This window comes from Homalodisca vitripennis, chromosome 8 (genome assembly GCF_021130785.1).
Source record: "Homalodisca vitripennis isolate AUS2020 chromosome 8, UT_GWSS_2.1, whole genome shotgun sequence".
Classification (NCBI taxonomy): domain Eukaryota; kingdom Metazoa; phylum Arthropoda; class Insecta; order Hemiptera; family Cicadellidae; genus Homalodisca; species Homalodisca vitripennis.
The window spans coordinates 124488262-124507643 of record NC_060214.1 but is presented as its reverse complement, the minus strand read 5'-3'; the positions used below and the strand labels follow the sequence as shown (position 1 = coordinate 124507643).

At 33.1% G+C, this 19382-nt stretch overlaps 1 protein-coding gene across 5 annotated transcripts in view; it reads right to left on the bottom strand.

Moving 5' to 3' along the window:
- Positions 1-5678: 5678 nt before the first annotated feature.
- Positions 5679-19382, bottom strand: part of LOC124368005 (protein EGT2-like) — a 46387-nt gene continuing 32683 nt past the window's right edge. For 4 of the 5 annotated variants that reach the window (XM_046825274.1, XM_046825272.1, XM_046825275.1 and 1 more), the window contains one exon: positions 5679-6077. The gene's annotated coding sequence lies outside the window, so the exon portion shown is untranslated. Of the gene's footprint in view, positions 6078-6111; positions 6327-19382 lie in introns of those variants that run through there. The other variant, XM_046825273.1, reaches the window with a different exon arrangement.

Sequence of the window (19382 nt, the reverse complement as noted above, 5' to 3'; positions counted from 1 at the left end):
AGATATAAGAATTCCTTTAGTTATCCATGAATTTTGCAGCTTTTTAGTGTTTTTTGTTTTCCTGAACGGGCATGCAACATCCAGATAGTGACTGAAGGTGTCACTAAATGACTGATACATGTCATCGACATTTCCACACCCACTTAAGGACTCCCAAGACTCGGTTTTTAAACATCTATTCAGGTGGCAAATGTTTTGGGAAGTAATTGCCCTAGTAATTTTAAATTTTGGATTTTGATTTTCCAGTTTGCATCCATGAATCACGACTTCCTGCGCAAAGTGATCAGAGATCGCAGAACTTAATACAGAGACTGTTGTGTTAGGAATATTGGTGATAACATTGTCGATGGCAGTACGCGTCGTGGCTGTCACTCGTGTTGGCAAATTCACGGACCAATTTAGATTGAAAGAACTTAGAAGATCGCGAAGCCGCTGGGTCTCCTGCAAAAGCGTATGATGTCTCAAAATCAATTATTTATTCAAAAAACGTTTCTAAAACTGTATGGGGCATCATTAACAATAAACATCACGAATCCAAGCAAATCACAGTCAAAATTGGGGACACCCTAGTGAGTGATGCTTCTAGGGTTGCCGACGAGTTTAACGGATTTTTTGCGTCCGTTGCTTGTGGACGGGGCCCTCGTCCATCGCTGCCACAGGGGAATCCCACGCGCAGACAGAGTCCAACATCCTCAATGGCTCTGACTCCTGTAGTTGAGGAAGAGCTCGATAAAATCATACAACAATTACCAGCTAAAAAATCAAATGATCTAGAATCGAGATCCATGTGGTTAATAAAACAATGCTCAAGGCATATCGTGAAACCACTGACTCAATTGGTCAATTTATCTTTTAACTCAGGAGTTTTTCCCTCTCTCCTAAAAATTGCAAAAGTGCATCCAATTTTCAAGAAAGAAAACCCCTGTTCAATAAATAACTATCGGCCCGTCTCAATTTTGCCTGTATTGAGCAAAATATTTGAAAAACTTTTTCTAACGAGAATGCTTTATTTCTTAAATAAAAACAACCAGCTTTCTGAACACCAATTTGGATTCAGGAAAAATAAATCTACGATAGACGCAGTGGTGAGTCTGGTTGATATGGTTGTAGAGGGACTAGAACGTCAGGATCACACATTAAGTGTGTTCCTTGACCTGTCTAAAGCGTTCGACTGCGTTGACCATGAAATACTGCTTGACACACTACATTCTCATGGCATCCGAGGTGTGCCGCTCTTATGGCTTAAATCATTTTTAAGTTAGAGAACTCAAGTGGTCCAGATATCAAACCAACTTTCTAAACCAATTCAACTGAGTTATGGAGTCCCTCAGGGCTCTATACTCAGCCCAATCCTTTTCCTGTTGTACGTCGATGACGTACATTCATCGCTGCTGCATGGTAAAATTGTGCAGTATGCTGATGACACGATTCTCTGTTTCAGAGATAACACACAAGAAGGTTTGGAGCTACAAACCTTTGTCGATATCAACAATTGTGTGCAATATTTCAATAGCCTCAACCTTCAAACGAATTCTTCGAAATCCAACGTGCTAAATTTCGCACTGCGTCCAATGGACTCCCAATGTGGGTCAGCCGTCATGTTGGCAGATTCCATATTGGAAGAAGTCTACTCCTCAAAATTCCTTGGAATACTCCTCGACCGAGGGTTGATATGGAATAATCACATTGACCATGTGTGTGCCAAACTGTCCTCAGGAATATATGTTTTGAGGTCCTTGGCCCGGTACTGCCCCAGTCAGGTATTGATTGCGGCATATTATGGGCTAATTCACTCTCACCTTTCTTATGGAGTGGTGTTGTGGGGGGCCTGTACAGGCAATAATTTCCTGAGGGTGTTCAAATTGCAAAAAAAAGCAATTCGTATCATCGCAAAGTTGAATTTCAGAGAGTCGTGCAGGACAGCATTCAAAACTTTGCAACTGTAGACTCTGCCCAGTCTCTACATTTTAGAAACATCTTTGTTCTGTTTGTCTAAATGTGCCCTAACCAGGGGACGTGACATACACGGGTATGAGACTAGAGGCAGAGATAACTACCGTACTGGAAAGAAAACAGAACGGTGGTTTATGAGCACTTGCCTTCGCAGGCAGGTGTTCATTTTATCAACAGTTTGCCAAATTCCTATTACAAAACGCCCAAACGCCCAAACGCCCAAGGCGTCAAAAGCTCGTCTTAAGCGCTTCCTCGTGTCAAATGCATTTTACAGCGTTGACGAGTTTCTGGCGTTTAACTGGGAGACCGCCCAATTCGATGACTGACTCCAGCGCTGGAAGTGGGTTGAGATTGGCGATGGATGAATGAGACTGGAATGCATGAACATTATGTAAGTTTGGACGTGGTGGTAATGTGGAATGCGAGTCTTAAATTTATAATTAATTCTGACGTTTGCCATACAATGTGTAATTGTGACGAGCAATTAAAGATTTTGATTTGATTTGACTCATCTCACTGATGTTTGTGTTCTAACTGACTGGTGCGGTTTATATACACTCCACTGATAGTAACTGACCCCTGTTTGGACCCAGTTTTGTAAGTAAATTGCTCCATCTCCGCATGCTACGCTTATTGGTATTTCTCAAGCGTTTAAATGAAGGGGTCCATTTTAATCGAAAAGTTGTTTCTAACTAAACTGATAATGGTTCTTAGAATTCTGTACGGAAAGTTTAAATCTGACGTAAATCACATCACAACATTGCTCCTGCTCTTCCAATATTACTTGGTCCGAAATTTGTGTATAATTGAATAATAATAGTACTGCTATGGGTTAAAATACTAGAAGTGTTTTAAAACGACGAAATCGCCACGATACATCCAACATATTCTGCATTTGATAGGTAATTTAATGTTGTGTATATGATGTGTTTTATGAACGTCTGTTTCAGTTTTCAGGTATTAATTTTTCAGTGCCGCTTTATTCGTAGAAATAAACATTTAGGTAAAAAATAAACGATCTGTTTGTGGTAGAACATGCTATAAAGCGATTTATTCACTTTGAGTGGAAGAAACAAGTAAGTAATCATGGTACACTGAAGTTATTGCATTGATTTTATTGGTTATTTTAACGCCTCCCTGTACAATACTGATACAACGGTATCGAGGCTAGTTAAATTATTTGATTCAATAGTTATATTTATATATTCAACATTTAATACGCAGCTAATGTTTCATGCTATTTGTTTATGCCTGTTCTCAAACATCCCTCAAAGGTTATGTTCTAGTTGTAATGGTCTTCTGGTCCAAATTGTTCCCGCGCACCAATAGTGTTTGAATTGTCCCGATCAAGAAAATACATTCAAACGTTGGTCTGTAACTTATAATTTAAGCAAAAATAGATTTAGGATGCCGTTTATTCATTGGCTACTCGCTGTGAACCTCAATGTGGGCCATGTCTTGTCACAGTAAATTTGCTCTAAAACAGATAATTATTATTTGATTTAAATAATATTGGTCATTATATTTGTGATAATATTCTATAAAACCTGTTATTCATGTAATTCTTGAGAAAAACTGGTGGTTTTTAAGATATCAAAATTTTAAAAGTTTAAATGGCCGCCATTTTGAAACTACTAAAAATAATCTCATGATAATTTTTCGGTAATTAGCCTTATCATCGTAAACTTTTGAACAAAACTCGCTATAGTTAAACTCATTAGTTTTTTAAGATATTATTTGTTTTCTAAAAAACACATACAGACAGATAGATGGGAAACTAAGCATCAGACCTGAGCAATAACTTGATATAACTTTGTCCAGAGAGTTACTTTAAACGTTTAATTATCAAAGCCTATAATTGGCTTTAATTTCATATTAGTTTTAATTATAATATAAAGTAAGTGCTAAGGGTGAAACCCACAATTTAAAACTTGCATTAAATTACGAAAAAAGTACATTTTGCTGATTCAATTATAAACATTTTCTATCAGAAAGAGAAATTTCTATACATATAAATACATAACATGCATCATTTCGCAAGGGTTTCAAATCCCATATTGATCTATTTATACTGCAGAATATATTATCATGTTGGGTATTTCTGATTGCCAAAGGTTCTAGTGCCATGCACAGTGCATGCACAGAGGTGCCTGATATTTTTATGACATAAGTTTCAAGTTTCATAACGACAAATTGTTGAGTCAGATTTGAACTTCGGACACCTATTTTCAAAGTAATCTATACACTCAAATGCCAACGTGTGTTACGTCTAGATACCATGACTTTTATAATGTATTATGTAATATTTTATTTTTAAAACTATAATGTGTGTATCATAAAAGAATATATATATATAATATATATATATATATATATATATATATATATGTATATATATATATATATATATCGGTTTGTATCCCAAAATTTGTTTAGTATATTAAACAAAATAAAATTACATTATCAAAATTGTTCTAATAAAGTGCACATTCTGGAATTTTATAATCTATTAAATTAAGATAAAAGGTTGCGGTATCTGAAAATGCTATGACCATTGTTCAGTATCTCTGCAAATTATTTAAAATATTTTAAGATTTTAACAATTTGTGTTTGTGACATTTTAACTCATCAAATCTATATTCTCAATACCCTTTGTATGTTTTCAGAAGGTTATACTTTAAAATACGTGATTATCTCTACTTATATTAATTAATTTATAACTAAGTACCTACGTAGACGATTAAAAATAATTCTTTAGTTTTGCTTTGGCAGCTTTTAACAATACGCTAATCAAGGAAAGGATATCTTTTCTTTGTAAGCATATAAGCATTGCTATATTAATATACTCAACTACGTGACCGTCTCTGAATCAATTAATGTAGAACTTCTGATGGATTGGAGACCTCAAACTGAATGTCAGCTCTCACTCTTGCGAGGAAGATCATAAGGTAACGTGACACCTATGATGGCATGTGTGTATTAAACACTTGCTAATTATTTCTTTACAGAAGATTACAGAATTATTAACTTTAAAAGTAGTGTAGCATAGCTATAAAATCAAGGATTTCAGGAATGCCTTTTCAAAATTATTGATTTTTTATTTTAATATTTTATGAAATATCAATTTTGTTTATAATTTAAGATACCAGTGTAACTGTGAAGTTGAAAAGAGAAACAGGGTTCCAAAGCATTCAGTTGAGTAGTTTGTGATTTGTTAATTACCTAGACAGACTGAATAAAGCCGAAGCCTTTTAAAATTCGAGATGACACTAAGGGATTTTGTCCTTTGGGAAAGAAAGGGTGCCCGCGAGGATCAAAGCATTGCGTTCTCAGAAATGATGGTAAGTTTTGAATCAGAACCCCATAAAGAGAATAAATACTGAATGTAATTATTCAAATAAGTTGTTCAAAAATCACTTTTAAACATTTTTTGGACCTTTGTGGGCGGCAGTTAAAGCCAAAACTTAACTACTATTACTACTAACAACTACTAGCTGTTATCCGCGGCCTCGCCTATTCCCAAAATATAATAGGCTTTATAGGAAACCTATTTTTAGATGATGCCTCAAAGTAATACAGAGGCTAGTGGTAGTGATTGGAAATTTAAATTTTGTGCGACCTAAAAAAACAACAAAAAAAACAATATACTAATTGAATATTTTAATCAATTTATTGTTATTAATTAAATTATTATTACAATAATGAAACAAAAATAAATAACTACATAAATGAAGAAAAATGTTTTATTTCTATAATCAGTATACATAAAATGAGAAGATATTTTTGTGTTAAAATAATTACACACCAGTTTATATGTAACTTAAAAAGTCAATTGATAATAACAATACAATTAGTTCCAACTTTAAACAAATAAATATATCTACAGAATCTGATATGAAATGTAATGTTTATAACAGCCAAAGTTTACAAAATTGTATGAGAAAGAAATTAAAAATACAAAATTTATTTATTGTTAGGTATGATTTATCACAGTAAATATAGTCAATATGACGATTGGAGTGGTATTGTAGAATCCGATGTCAGGAATCAGCACGGTGGCGGGAGGTAAGTGGTTCAGCACTGACGTGGGTTTTCTCATCAGCATTCCTCAGCAGTTCAGCTATCTGAAACAACCAAGACCACAGGTCGTCACTCACGAAGTTCCCAATTTTTGGCCCAGTGTCTCAGGTTCCTCTTTAAACGAGGTGTAATTTCTTTTCTTATCAGAATTCCTCAGCAGTTCACCTGTCTGAAACAACCAAGACCACAGGTCGTCACTCACGAAGTTCCCAATTTTTGGCCCAGTGTCTCAGGTTCCTCTTTAAACGAGGTGTAATTGTTTTCTTATCAGAATTCCTCAGCAGTTCAGCTATCTGAAACAACCAAGACCGCAGATCGTCACTCACGAAGTTCCCATTTTTTTTACAAGCGACTCAGGTTCTCTTTTTAGTTGGTGTTGTTGGTTTTCCATTGGTTAGTTAGAAAAAGACTGCTTTAAAATGTTGTTTAAAAATTAGAATTTTAAATTATTTCTGGAAGTTATACACTAATTTTAAATGCTAATTTACGGAAATCTTTATTTCAGACCTAAAGAAAATGTTTAAGATAGAGATTTCTTAGAGCATTTATACAAATTGTGATTGAAAAGAATGGCTAGTTTTATTTATATTAATAATTTTAGTACCTCGAATAATATTTAATTAAATAAGACACATAAAAACATGTCTAAAAATAAAATTGTATTTTTGCTCTAAAATATTTAAATACTCATATTTGATAGTTTTCCTGTAGGCCTAGTTACAAAATTACTCGTTTTCTATTATAAATATAAAATTTCTCGGAAAGTTAATTTCTGAATATTTCCCTGTACTTAGAAATACCTTCATGGTTGTGCTTCCGAAATTCAAAATAAATCAATTACGAAAACAGATTGTACCACCTTGAATAACATTTGATCCCCCTTACTCCAATTGTGGATATTGATATTTATCGTTAAAAAACATTTATGTATATGCATTGTCATCCAAAAGTCAGTGTAATTCCCTGTATTTTATAGACGGTTTGACCTATTGAAATATAAATTCTTTTTAGGTTAAAGAGACCTACTTTTCGGCTCACCAAAAAGTGTTCGGGGTCCACCCTCTGTGGGGGAGGGAACGCCCTACTTTTTAAAATGGCACCCCCTCCACTTGTGAAAAATTGTTAGAAGGAAATAAAAATGAACATTTTGGCGCAAACCAGAAATTGATATCTGTCACCGTTTCAGATATTTACAAACGGATTTGCACGAAACTGGTGTGGGGGGTTTCTCGTGTTAAGAAACGCGTACATGATATATATTTGACAAATTAATCAGTTATTTCTAACATGGTGGCATTAGAAAAGGGTAAAAAGGGTTTATATTTCGTCCCCTGTCATTTTTAAGGAGACGCTGCCTTAGAACCCCCTGGAATAAGCAACCTCTGGGCTCTGACGTCATTAGACTGCATTAGCACCCCTCAGTTTTAATATTTGCCAGTTATTTCATACATTTAAATTATGCATGGCTGTTCCAATATAGCAACCAAAGTGTTTTAACACCAATGAGACACAACCGGTTCTCGGATATTGTCCTTTGCTAATGTTATAAGCATAAAACACAAAATTTCGTGGATTGGAGTATCTTTCCAATGTTAAACAAGGAACCAATGTTTCGTCCATATGCATAAACAAGGAGGGTAATTTTGTATGAACATTTTTTTATTATATTTGTAGAGTTAAATGTACGAGTATTTAACATAAAGGGTGTTCACAAAAGAGTGTAAACAATTTCTGTGGTTGACAGTACTCATAATTCAAAACAAAAATGTTCTTTAAACAGGTCGGGAAATACGTAGTAGCTAGCCATCATTTTGAATTTTTATAAAAAATAATATCTGTAGAACTACTGAAGCTACAGATACCAAACTTTGCATATTCGCTATGGAAAATCCAAAGTTAAAAAAATAATTGTTTGATTTGTTTAAATTTAAAAATAGCGCCTGTTGAACATTTTTAGTTAAATAACAAAAAAGACTAGTAGAGCTACACAAAATTTACAAAATATTAACTATTTTTAATTTTTTAAATAAAAACTTCAATCCGTCAACGCATAAGCAAACACGATCACTTTAGAGGTATGCTGTCACAAGGCGGGGACATAAAACAGCTAACGGGCTCTTAACTGTGACTTGTTTGTTTGCTATTTAAAAAACTCAGTTGCTCCGCCGTGCTTAGAGACCGTGTGTACACATCGCAGAGCACACAATGCATCTCAAGAGACAATCAGAGTACCTTTTCACCTAGAGTACAATACATTTTGTAATCCAGGTGTCTGTGGTGCCAAAACGGTGTAAAGAGTTAATTTTGAGCTTTATTGGATCTCTTCAGACGATCATGACTCCAGATTCAAGGGTATGCAGCAACGTCAGATTTCAAACGCTGCACTAAAGGGAAGGTGAGCTGGAGCTAAACTCAACATCCACATAAATAATATGGTTGGTTTACGCATAGTTGCTAGCTGTAAAATACTGTAACTGTAGAATACAATGTAAGTTAGTGCAGCTTCTAAGCTAATAAATAATAACTGTTCGTTCTTAAGAATAGCTGGATCAATGTGGCTATTTTTATTTTATAATGCTCACGATAGTCCATATGAATCTTTTATTGCGAATATCTAAAGGTCCCAGATGATAGTAGTGTAGAGTAAACATCAATAAAAATGTATAGTATTATCTGAAAAAAAAAAAAAAAAAAAAAATATATATTATATAAATAGCGTCATATATATATATATATATATATAAATAGCGTCATATATATATATATATATATATATATATATATATATATGACTCTATTTAGCGTATTATGGATATTAAGGGATTCCTGAAATTGTAGCATACAGTATTTACGATAGCTGAAGAAATAGCAAAAATAGTAAATGGGCACTAACATGATCCAACAAACCACTTGTTCAGTCACTACAATATTTATGAAAGGAGCTCAGTGAGAGGTGCTAGAACATGGACACGGCCACTGCGCTGATTTAGCACTATTTTGTGACGTGAAATTGACGTCACGAGCGAGGAGGTGCTATGTCCAGGGGATGCTAAATGTTGAACACCTCTAACTGTCTACCCCACATAAGAAGCCTTACGAGTAGTAAAAGTGTATAAGAAAAGACTATCTTAAACTAGATAAAATGTATATAAGCATGGCGAATCTGCGAGACGGCCGGCCAGTTGGTATGAAGACGACAGCACTATGCTGCACATTTTTAATGTAACACACTACCACTTAAATGCTTAAATTTTACTTGATAATCTGAAACCGATTTAACACTTTTGATCAAAGTGGCATCAAATAAGTAGTAATCAATTGTAATAACTAAAAATGCTCTTGAATGTGAATGCATTACGTCAGAATATTTAGTATGCTTTTAATTTAAATAAATTCTGTCTATGAGTAAAATTATTTAGACATGGAAAACTTAAAGTCTAACTGGGGGGTTTACTTGTAAAAGACCTTCCTGCATTCGTTAACAGAATCATCGTTTTGCCCTTGAGGGCATGAGTATCGATCACCAAATCTGGCTTAACTTAACTTTCTGCCCTGATTACTTCCCCAACTGTATCCCATTTTATGCTGAGCTTGGTTCATAAAGGTTTTATTTAGGGTACATGAATTCTTCCATCGACATTTAGTGCATCTTGGGTGCTTGAAACACTTTTTTGGTAGGCACTTTTCTGAAAATTTTTATATTCCACCAAATGATTTCCATCCTCATTTCTCGCCCTCTGTTCTAACATATTATGGTGGGCGACGCGGCACTTGCAAACTTAATAGATACTGATGATCATCACTACAGACGAAGATTCAGAATTGGCGTTTTGTATGATCAACGTTTGTGGCTGAGTGATTCTTTTCTCAGGGTCTATATTGGAGGAAATATCCATTGGAATGAGGAGAGCTAGCATTGAGGCCAGAATAATAAATATAACGAATACACACATTTTCATCATTAATATATTTGAAGAGTCAATAGTTTATGAATTATGGATTAGAAAACTGAAGTTTGGGTAAGATAGTAACAAAAGATATTGAAGTATTACAGCTAATATTTCGTGAAATATTCCAGCAATCTCATCATTCTTGTTTAAATTTAATATTAAGACTAAGGAATACACAAATTAAATCCGATATTGTTTTAATCATAAATTTCGCAGGACATTTAATAATAGTTCCTTGTGATATAAACGATAGTTTGTATTCTATAATAAAATACGAAATATTTAAATACGCGAAAGAACGTGACGAAAGCGAGTTTTCATAGTGGGACTTTTATTTAACCTTTTGACCTTAAATCAATACAGTTTAGGAAACTGTTGACCAAGTTTCTATGGCTTTCCTATAAAGAGTAATTGCACAGATAGACGGACGGACTGAATTTTGATAAAAAAATCAGTAGGGTATATCCTAGAGTTAAGAAGGACCCATTTACCAAGCTCCAAGTTTGGGAAGTCCTATAAAGAGTTATCGCGCAAAAAGACAGATGAATAACGACATGATTACTAGAACGTTGATTTTAAGAATTGTACATATGTGTAATCCAACTAAACAATCTAGTTACAATAAAAACAAAATAACTTTAATTTTAATTACAATATTGTAAACAACAAATGCAACAGATATGTTACCATGGTACCAATAAAAAATGTAATAAATTCGCGAATAAAACAAAATAATATGACGAAAACAAACAGCGGAAACCTCGCCATCGTTGTATTCAAGTACCGTACATGTTGAAACACGAACGTTTTGATAAAATGTAAAACAATCTCTTTTCCTCGTTCATACCAGTATTGTTGTCTGAGTTACCACTCAATTTTGTTTATCATTGTCATGAAACGCGACAATACCTTCTCAAAAGGTGTTTTAATTTAATTCGTATACTAGATTTATTTCAGTTTGTTAACCTAATCCAGTTTGGTAAAATATTCCCTGTTCCCGCGTCTTAAGTTAAGAAAGTATTAAATTTGTTGAATATTTTATTTACCAGATTTACATAGTAAAATTATTGATTAAATATTTAACCAGGGTTTTCTTTGTCTTTAATTAATGAGTTTATTGAAATATATTTTAACCTAAAATAGAGGTATATATCAATTTTAAAACGTTATTAGGGCAGTTTCTAACAGATTGCTTACTTTAAGAATTAATTTTTTAGAATATTGGCTCGTTATAATTCTTAATTGTGACTGACAAAATTAAAACATGAAGCGTATGCCATATAAATAGAAAAACTATGAGAGCATCTACTTGTGATGGAATTAGTGGAAACTTATATGTTCATGATACGAAAACTTTCAAAAACGATCTTCTTGTAGGTTTACTCGTAACATGAAGAATGACACATAAATGAATACAGAAGTTGTGACAGTAACACTACGTAAATAATCACAAACTGATAGTTTTACAAAAAACAATAAACACAAGACACAAAATCTTATATCTCACGGCACTACATCTTGAAATCTTACGAGATACCAAAAGAATACAAGGAGGAGCCCGCCACACACCGTCGCGTACAGACACACCACAGACAAGATTACAGAAACAATCTTTTGACCCCCCCCCCCGCTCACTATAGAAGGATACACTGTTCCTGTCTACTGATTGAGAGGCTTCAATGACGGTCAACCAAATCCCATAGATATACATTCCATAAAAAATCCCATAGTAAATGCTACCTCATACAGTAGAACTCATTCTTGTAAATGTAGAAATTTGCATGATAAATTTTAAGGGGAGATGTACGCCCGAAAATTAAAAATTTTTATTTATTTTTTAAATATTTTTTTTGTATTGTTTAGTTTGTTCTGATTAAAATGATATATAATACATGCATATACGGATCCTAAATAATATAAAAATAATATCTTTTCTTGCATAAAGCGTCCACGGACGACAACCCCCAGCATCAACTTTGCGACATATCATGGTGTAGGTATAAGCAAGCCATTCGGGATGCTAAAACATATGAACATAAAAATTCACTGGACCAGCCCATAATTGATCTGATAAAACTTATATTCAGGGACCTGGCAAAAACTGAGTTGTTATAGTTGTTAGTCTGCACGGCCGCACTCAAAATATTAACGAAAGCTTCAATTCTGTTCTCTGGTCCAGAGTTCCAAAAAATAATTTTGTAGGACTACAAACTCTAAAGTTAGGCACATATGATGCAGTTATTACTTTTAATGAGGGCAGTCAGGGGAGATTAGTAGTCTTAAAAGGGCTTGGGGTCAAAATTGACAAAAATTGTGCAAAGTGCCTTAGTGAAATTGATCGAGGTCGGATGATAAAATCAGATATAGCATGTGAAGAGAAGACAAAGCTAGCCAGAAAAAGGACCAGGATGATCAGAAAGAAACTCCTCGATGTTGAGAAGGTAAATGATCAGAATTACGAAGCTGGAATGTTTTGAAATGTAAGTAAATATATGTTTATCATGTTTTCGCGATTTCCCGAAAATCTATTATTGTTTTACACAAAAGTCCCATTATCTCAGAAAGTAGAAGGCCAATTCATTACAGGTTATTAAGAATGTCTGTTTACACAACCCCTACTAAATTTAGACTTCTAGCTCAACAATAAAAAATTATTTTAAAATAGTAATCCAAAATTATAAGCACAAAAATTTACAAATATTTAAAAAATAAAAATAATGCCAAAAAGTTAGTGGAATTCAATGAAATTAGTAGGGTGTCTTTAGAATACGATGTTTATTTTAGGGTAAAAATTTCAATTTTATAACTCTGATACTTTCTTAGATAATGGGTTATATATTATCATATGTTTAACATTACGGGCTTATGGGCGTACATCTCCCCTTAAATCAGAAAGTAAATCTTTCCGGAGATATCTTACGGTTATTACATATTACAGACTTGATATATTACAATTTCACATGATTTTACTCTATTTGTTAACTCATTTATTTACCCTCATATTTTCTCATTTTCATCACGGTTACCAATAAGTTAAAAATTTTTGCTAACACTCCACCAAATCTCATGGAGTGACTTTACCCAATCACACAATTCGATGTTGTCTTTATAGAAATAAAGCGTTATGCACAATAGCCAAATTAGTTTCATTATTGGGATGTCGTGCGAACAGGTAGACAGAAATCCGTCCAACGTAGCTAACGCTTAAAACAAACACTACGTCTAAATTTATTGTTTATTACTTGAAGAGCCGACAATTTAATATACCATTTACATACAAAATGTATTGTTGCGCTTACTAAAGTAAAAGAAACCTTTTAAAATGTACGCACGAGAACGCTTAAAAATCCTGATTTCTTTCAGCTAATTGGCATGAATTATTGTATAATAACGACGTAAGACACAAATTGAATGTATAAGGGTCCCGTTTATGGATATGATTTGTGACACTTCGGCAAAAATATGTCCCTCTACTTTATACAAGGTATCAAAAAATCTATTAAGTAAAAAAAAAAAAAAAAAATAGAAAGAAATCCCAGTGTATTTTCTTAGAAAGAAGCCGGGGTGTTTTAAAATTTGGATAAATCCTTTATCCAATTCTTTGAATGATTGCGCTTCCAATCTGACGATGAAACTATTGTGGACACTTTGAAGGGAATCTAAATATAAGGATATTGCAAAAAAACTTATTTTTATAGTTTAAAATGTTATAATAATAAATGGTTATAGTATCTATATACACATACGATATGTACTCGTATATATGTACAAAAAGAAAGTGATTTTAAAACGTATAATTGTAAAAGCCTATAAAAGGCTTCTTATGAAATTAAAATGTAAAGAAATTGCAAGAAAGAACATACTATTATAAAAATTTAATTAAATTACTTACAAAAAGTATCTTTTTCATGTACTGTACTAATAATTATCCTATTAGAAGAAGGAATTCCTAAGAAAATATGGAGAATTTCGCAAAGGTTTCTAGCTCACCTTGACCTATTTATACTACAGTCGAATAGAGCATTTTGGATATTCAACTTTACCAAAAGTTCATAACTAGAGATACTTGCTACTTTCATGAAAGTTTCATAAAATTAATTATAACGTGCTAATCAGATTCATATTTTGAGTCACTCAAGTTGCAGTGTGTTACATCTAAATTCCAAGACTAGTATTATGTATTAGGTACCAACTGGTAGGTTTTCGTAGCAAAATAACCCTTAACAGAATAAACGTACTCTAAGCTCTAATTGTAGGTATTTAGGCCTTAAATAATTAAAGTTTTAAAACTCACAAATTATCCGTACTGAGGGTTTTTCTCGGGGAATTCCTTCCTGCATTTGTTAAACATGTCGAAGTTTTGTCCCTCAGGGCAGGATCGTATCGGGGTATCGATGATCATGTCTTTATCCACAATTGACGGAACATTCTGGTCTGGTTGTTCCAGAATCTGTGGTCGGCGTGTTGTGGTAGACTTAGCGTGTTTTGGGAATTTGAATCTCGACTTTATCGAAGGAAAACTTACAGGTATATCCGATACCTTAGCCGTTTCGTTTTCAGGTGCACCTCTTTGGACATCCTGAAGCTCTTCGACCCGCATGCCATCCGTATTTCTCGTCCTGAGCTTGGATAGTTCCTGGCGGACGAGGCGTCCTTGGCAGTCGTAGTAGATCCTGATGACCACCGCTTCCGACCAAGACTCGGAAGTGTTACTTAGGTCTACACCAGGTGGAAACGGGTAGAGCACTTCTTTCTCCTCAGGTTCAAGCTTGGCGAGGGGGTCTTCCATCGGTGTGGGGAGTGCTAGTGTCGAAGCCAGAAGCGTGAAGATACCGTACCCACATATTAACATCATTTTCACTTGAAGAGTCAATAGTTTGAACTGCTGAAGCGGAGTACTAAGGAAGATTGGTGAGCTAAAATCAATAACTAATTCTATCTCTAAAGCTCCCTACTATTCGTGGAATAATCTTGGTTATGCGATATAACTTTTCGGCAAGCACAAAATAACTCAAATGTAAATTTCCTAGAGTGTCTTAACTGTGGGAGAGCCAAGCCGACACTGACAAAGCGAAGTGTTAATAGCGGATCTTTACGGCAGGATGTGGTTTTAAAAATATATCAGAGAGCATTTACTGAGAAACCGTAACCACAATGTAATCGTGTCAGTGTTTATACCCCTGAGATCGAGAAGAAGCTTTTATTACACAGTTGTAAAAATGTCCCACACGTGCCTGGTAATTCCCAAACGATTATTCTAGGATATGATTGATAATCACACAAGTGTCCGGAAACACTTTAATATAAACCTACCTGCTTATTTTTTATGTTTTAAAAATGAAGTTAATATACAAAATAGTTGATCAACTATAATGACATTTGATATAATGATCAACAATGTAAAATCGAATCTTAAACAATGCTTGATTTTCATACTGTAGCTTTCAATATAGCGCCTGATAAAACCTTTTACATAGTTTAAAGTACATCTTGAGCTATGCTTATGTTACAAGTTTTTGCCGAATTCCTTGTAGAGCATCCTTTATTGGATCTGAAGAATTATTCACTACCTTAAAAACTATTTTTTAAGTCCATTATTCATTTACTAAGTTCAACTTTCACAAATTGAACCAAGACAAGAATATTAAACCATCTAGAACAGTACCTACATTTTAAATGTTTCAGACATTAAATCGGCGTAATGTTTTAAAGAGTGAACCCTTTGAGGTTGGATTTGCGGCGTTGTATTATACTAATAAAGACTTTAATTTGATGTACTAATCGCCATATGCTCACCTTTAGGATTTCCTTCTGACTCCTTGCTGGCCATCCCCCTGACATGTCAAAAAATGGTAGTTACTACAAAAAGTAGATTTATAGGTGCAGTAATGATGTACCCAGCTTATTGCTTTACCTGTGATCATTTATAAATTATCAAGCCCGTGCGGGAGTTTTTTACACCCTGTATAAAATCTAGCAATTGTTCATGCATTCTTGCTGATTACTGTTATAGTGTGACCTTCGAATGCAGAAATTCAACTTTATGTCATACAATCGAATATTAATACGATCGGGAGTATCGAATTTTGTAATAGTTTATCTGGTTGTGAGAACCCATTGAGTAAATCACAATTTATACACTGAGTGGCAATATGCTAGCACTAATAAACGAGTTTGGTGTGTGACAAGAATAAGGAATTTAATATGTACTGGAACATAGACAAAATAACGTGATAAAAACAAACGGGAGAGCTTTCTGTCGCCCTGTTGAAGTACCGTGCATATTGAAATACATACGTTTTGATAAATTTGTAATACAATCTTGTTTTGTCCGCGCATAGCGATATTGTTGTCTGGGTAACCACTCAAAGTTGTTTGCGACATTGTCGACCCGAAAGAGTATCTTCTTCAAAAGGCGCCTTAATATAATATCCTTACCACAATATGGTTATTTAAACAAATAATGTTTTGTTCGATGCAGTTTAAACTATTCTCTTGTCATAAAGTTAAAAAGAAATCTTTAAATTGTGTCAAATATAAGATAAATTCGAAACGGGTAAAAGGAACGGAAAATCCTTTCACAAGGAAAAACATTATTGCCTTGTAGCTGTTAAAAATCTTAACGTTTTTCATTATAATAAATATCAAACCATCCGATAATTAGATTTTATTTTGTGAGATTTTATGCTTTCTGCGTCAGAAACCCAAGTAACCAAACTGGTTATAGACTGCTTTGATATATGTTTTAGAATAATGATCTAAAATTGCTAATATTCCACCATTTAGGTAAAGTAATTTCTATGAATGAGACTTTTAAATTTTATATGACACTATTTTACGTATCTAAACAATAAAATAAATCACCTTGACACCAGTCATCTTTTTTATTTTGATCCAAATAAAGTTTGATCATAGCGAATTGATCAACTAAAATAAACTTATGGCGATTGACTTACGTGTGAATCGGAATGAAAAATATATGTTTTAGCAATTGTTTTAAACTATGTTTATTATGGCTATTTTTATTAAATGGAACAAAAATAAAAAAGTTGTTACACATCTATAATATTCATTTTTATATGCAGTATTAAAAGCTTAACCATTTAATAACATTGTCTTTGAACTCCATCCGCAGGATTTTGTTTACAACAACTAATAGTAAATAAACTTTGAATAATTTCGTATAATACAAAGGAAATATATTTTAACAAATTTTCAAAAAATAATAATACTTCCATAGTAGATATTAGGGGATGAGATTTACTTTCATATTATAACTAGGCTATTACTTTTCACCAGAGATAGACTTTATCACGAATTGCTCTTTTAACAGCAAGTGGCTTTGTTCAAAGTAACAGCTTCTGTATTAGAAATGTATACAAACTATTTCAAAATATAAAATTTGCTTTATAATTTAAATTGTTACAATCATTCTTTATTTTGAATTATTTAACAATGTGCCGTTATTTTGCTGTATTTTGAAAACGAATAGTTTACTTAACACGGTGATATATAATACTACATGTAACTGGCTTGAAGAAAATGTTATAACTATTTTTTATTTTTATACAATATTAATAATTGTTTTAAAATAAAAGTTATTAAAATTTATTGTTTAGTTAAATGTTGTATCAGTTGCTATTTTGAAAGTTACAATTGCAAAAAACAAATACTTTTTAAGATTACCTTTTACATTATTAATCATTATACAAAATATAATTGTAGTTGATCACGAAATTAAATGAAAAATGTCTATTAGAGGCGAAGTTAGGACTATAAAGTCCTCTCTACCACTTAACCTCAACTTATCATCTACTTTTTATTTTAACGTTATTAGAAAACAACACAAATTGACAGCTAGGTGTATAATAAAGTATGTTCGGACACTTGTCTAATTATCAATCATATCATAGAATATTGGAGAGTCACTATGAATACACCGTATATAGTAACAAATCTAAATAAGACCTCGTGATGATGAACGAAATGAAATTCAGAGATAAAGTGTGTGACCGAATTCTTTGAATTGTAAACAGTACCATCCTAAATACTTTTCATATGTTTGTACTCTATATAAAATTGTGACTAATTCCTTTTTTAGCGGACATAGAAACGGACTGTATATACGTGGGGTGTGGTAGTAGTGTATTTGTCGCAGAGTGTATAAAATAAGTTAAAATTACTTCGCACGCTATCACTATGTTATCTCATCTCAGTACATCTTCTTCGTTGAATAATCAGTAAACCTAGTAATCTAATCTTGAAATTCTAAAATAGCAATGGAAGATTATCGGATTACTAAAAATCTTTAGGTTGGTTATCATAAAATAGAATCTAGAAGTTAAACAACTGTTACTCAGTTATTTAACAGAAAACAGCGTTTGATGAGGGTTAGAGGGATGCAGCGTAACAATGTGAAATGTTACGAACACAAGCTGTAGACTGTTTTTAGACTAAACAATTAGAACATTGTAAGCTAATAATTAGTAAATATTAATTTACGGCATTTTAAATTTAATCGTAAAACTAGAAGGTAAATATAAGCATGCAATTGGGTTTCGGTTGGAATATCTTTTTAAATGAAGCTTTTGGTATCAGCCTTTTGATATCATTTCTGAAGACAGTATATAATCGTTTTAACTTCTGTACGTGTCAGTTTACTAGAAGAAGCGACATGTTTTTTATATAGGAAATAATTTAATTTCTTTACGAAACAAATACATAAAAACATATAATTTTCTTGAATTCTATTTAATCAAGCTTGTAAGTAACCTTTAAGTCATCACTGAGTTAATAAAAGCTAAAACTCACTTTAATAGAATCAAATTTTTATCAGTTTAATTTGGGGCCGATTATGACATTCCCTAAACTCTCTATTTTGAATCCTTTCAATTCCTCGCGGATTGATAAATAATTGTTTCTCCTTTCTCTATCCTCAGGGTAGTTATATTAAAGGGCTGTACATTTTAAATAAAGATTTCTCAAATAAAAATCGACTGAACCATTAATAAAAAACCCTTATTTAGGAGCATTCTCTATAAATAAAAATAGCAATATTATAAATGAATAACTGTTATGATAGTTAAAATACTCTGATAATAAACACAGTGAAACACAAACACACACGACAGCACACAACAGCCTCCGGCTTTACACTGGTGGGTGAGCGGGAATCACGACAAAGATAGCCTATTATCCACCAATCAGAATGCTTGGTCCTCTTGTTTCACAATACAGTTGGGATTGTCCTTCATTTACCACGAATTGACAGCGGTGTCTTTGATAAGTGATAAGATTTGTAATCCAGGAATGTGAAATTATTTATGATCAATTACAGCCATTTCCTCCATTTGTCTTTATGACACCGATAATTCATTTTAGAGATGAGTTGCCCATAAA